Below are 3,047 nucleotides of genomic sequence, written 5' to 3'. Positions count from 1 at the left end.
TTTGTTTCTCTTTGTGCACAAACAGCTCTGTAGACTGTAAAAAAAAAAAAATCTGATCTTTCTCGTACAGCCACATTTGTTGGAGATTTAAAAAAAGCTCAATTATGAAGCCAAACACTGAGATCCAGCATTAATGATGCCAGTTTGAGTCCGTTGTTTCATTTTACTCTCCTCATCAGCAGCTCATTCCTTCCTTCGCTTTCTAAACTCACATTCTGTCTCCAGCTCCTCTTCCTCCTCCATCTTCTTCCTCCCTCAACATCCTTTGTGTTGCGGTCATTCAGGAGCTAATGATGTTTCTGCTCATCTGATCGAGGCCAAGGGCACAATGGAGACTCGGGGTCAATAGTGCAAAGGTCAGACAGATGGTCAAGTTAACAAACAGCAGGAGAATTTGAAACGTGATGTGCAAAAAAAACACATGAACAAATTATTACATGCAGATAATTATTGAACTGTGTGCCTATTTTGGAACATCTGACCTAAAATTGTTAGTAAATGTAAATGACTAATTCCAATGCTAAACCAGCTTCTTCTTCTTTCATCTTCATACTTTTGAGAGGACGCTTGGTTCTTGGATGTCATGGAAAAGTGACAGAAACACTGTTAGGTTTTCCTCATAAGTAAGTTTCTTTAATTTCAAATCACTAAAACAAAAGCAGCAGTTAATGTTTTGGCTTCAGTTAGATCTTGATTAGTGCTCCACTTACATTATTCCTCAATATGTCACAAATATTGCATATATTAGCATGCAGAGCTTCCTTTTTGGGCTTACAAACGGTATTTTGAAAGGCTCTTTATGTAGTGTCTAACTACATTGCATTGTGTCTGTGCAGATTCTGAGTCATTCTCAGAGGCCGTGATCGTATAGTGGTTAGTACTCTGCGTTGTGGCCGCAGCAACCCCGGTTTGAATCCGGGTCACGGTAAGTCCTGGTGCATTGTATTTTCTTCGTCGCTGATGGTGGTTTGCTCAGCTGTAGTAGTGTTTGACTTGTTGTCGTCACATTAATAGCACCAGAAAAATCTGTGAAGTGAATCTAGAGTTGAAAGTGTTCATCATAATTAATTATATGTCATTTTTTTATGCGTTAAACCACGTGAAGGCTGTTTATTCCAAGAAATAGTGGATGCAAATGCACTTGCTGGCCAATAGCACTGACACTTTTGATTCTAAACCTTAACTTTTGTTTGAACTTGGGGAGAAATGACATATTTAGATTGTTTGTGTTCAGTCTTTAGAGTCTATCGACGCAGCAGGTAATTTGAAGCCGTTTGCCTTGTGGTCCAGCAGAGGGAGCTCTTACAATCAGTTTGACCCAGAGATGCAGTTTTTGATTGCTGCCATCTTTTCCGAATCCAGGACCTTTCAATTGAAGAGTTTAGACTCTGCAAACAGAGCCTGAATTCAACAACAGCGAGCTTACTGGAAACACCAGCTGGTCTGTACATGGGCTATCGTTAGCTACTTTAGCTACATTATACTAACAGAGCAGGTATCAAGTACAAATAAGAAACTTAGTGAGTTATTGCCTGGAAACACTCTTAAAGGGTGTCAATCCCGAATCACAAACACAGACGAACCCGAACCAAATCTACAGAAAAATCACAGTTTATTGATTAAACAGGAGACAGGAGGACTACAGGGGACAGCGAGCGAGACAACTGTCTATAGCTAAGGCCCCCTATAAACTTTAAAATCTTAAAAAAGAAGCAGCCATTTTAAAATAATCGCCAATACACGTGAGATTGAGATTAAAAGAATAGGAGTCAACCGTGGCCAGGGATGTTTTGGTGCCCGCACCTAGTGGCAGTCGGTAGTATTGCACTTTAAGTCTCAAGCTAGCCTGACAAGTGACCTTTACCAGAAATACATTAAGCTCAACTGTGCAAACTCATCTGATGTCATCCTCAGCTGCCTCACCAAAGGCTTATAAAAAGATTATTAGTAAGGCCGCAAAAGGATTGATGCTGTTGTTTCTTCGCCAAGACGTGAGCTATGTTCAGAGTATCTTATATGCATTACATCGAAGCTGGAGGTTTTTCAACATTTACTGTTTCAAAAGTGTCATACTCGCCCAGGATGGTCAAAAAGATGGAAGAGCAGAATGTAGAAAGATCCAACTTTAACCTGTAGCCTTGTGTTCTTGCTGTACCTGTTATCTATTGAAATATTTGTGACTAAATGGGTAAAGCCTTTAAGTTGCGAAAATACTTTTTTTTTTTTTTTTTAATTAATCACATCAAAAATCTATATTTTTACAAATGTTAATTTTTTTTACAGTGCGTTGCTATGTAATTGTATTGCTTCACTCTATTTAAATCATCTGAAAATATAAATTTACAGATAATTGCTGTTATTCTCACAGTTTTTACAGTTTTACGATACTTTAATATATTTCAACTGCTTATTGACATGTTTTATTCTGACGCTCATAACAACAGATTTCTTTTCACACATTGTTTTTTACAGTGCAGCTATTTCCAGTAAGCATGGCTGCTCGGGTACTAACAGCAAGGAAATGACAAATGATTCAAGAAAGGTCATTTTCATGTGTAATGGAAATAAATGTCATTTTCTGACTTTACCAGCAGACACATTTTTCATGCATTTCAGTGAAAAACACATTTTAAGGAAAATAATGGCGGGAAAGAGCCTTTTGTGCTTCGTTACACTGACTGTTGGCTGCACATTGCATCTACTTGAGCTATTCAGGAGTAAAACCAAATGTCTGTTGTGGTGTTGTTAAATCTAAACTTTACCATCAAAAACCAGGTCGCTCTCTGATGAGGGAGACAACCGAAATGTCCTTGAGCAGGAAAATGAATCTTCACCAGCTCGAGGGTTGTTTTTCTGTAGATGATCTCACATCTGACCTCTGAACCCAACCAAGCTCAAAGAGATTCAAGGTTTGTCATAAACCTCTAATTTTCCTCTTCCCCTGTCTTCCTCACATCTCTACCAGACTAAGCAGGTCAACTCAATTCTTTCATGTCGTTACAGCGCCCCCTGCTGGCCACCAGGGGAACTAAAGTGAAAACACGGCA

General features: G+C 38.9%; 1 non-coding gene across 1 annotated transcript; it reads left to right on the top strand.

Annotated features, from left to right (window-relative positions):
- Positions 1 to 856: 856 nt before the first annotated feature.
- trnah-gug (transfer RNA histidine(anticodon GUG)) lies at positions 857 to 928 on the top strand. Its single transcript has one exon. It is a non-coding gene; the product is annotated as a tRNA-His (tRNA).
- Positions 929 to 3,047: the final 2,119 nt, after the last annotated feature.

This window comes from Stegastes partitus, unplaced genomic scaffold (genome assembly GCF_000690725.1).
Source record: "Stegastes partitus isolate 25-593 unplaced genomic scaffold, Stegastes_partitus-1.0.2 Scaffold854, whole genome shotgun sequence".
Taxonomy (NCBI): Eukaryota; Metazoa; Chordata; class Actinopteri; family Pomacentridae; genus Stegastes; species Stegastes partitus.
Note: the sequence above shows the minus strand (reverse complement) of the source record. Positions and strands in the feature narration are given on the sequence as shown.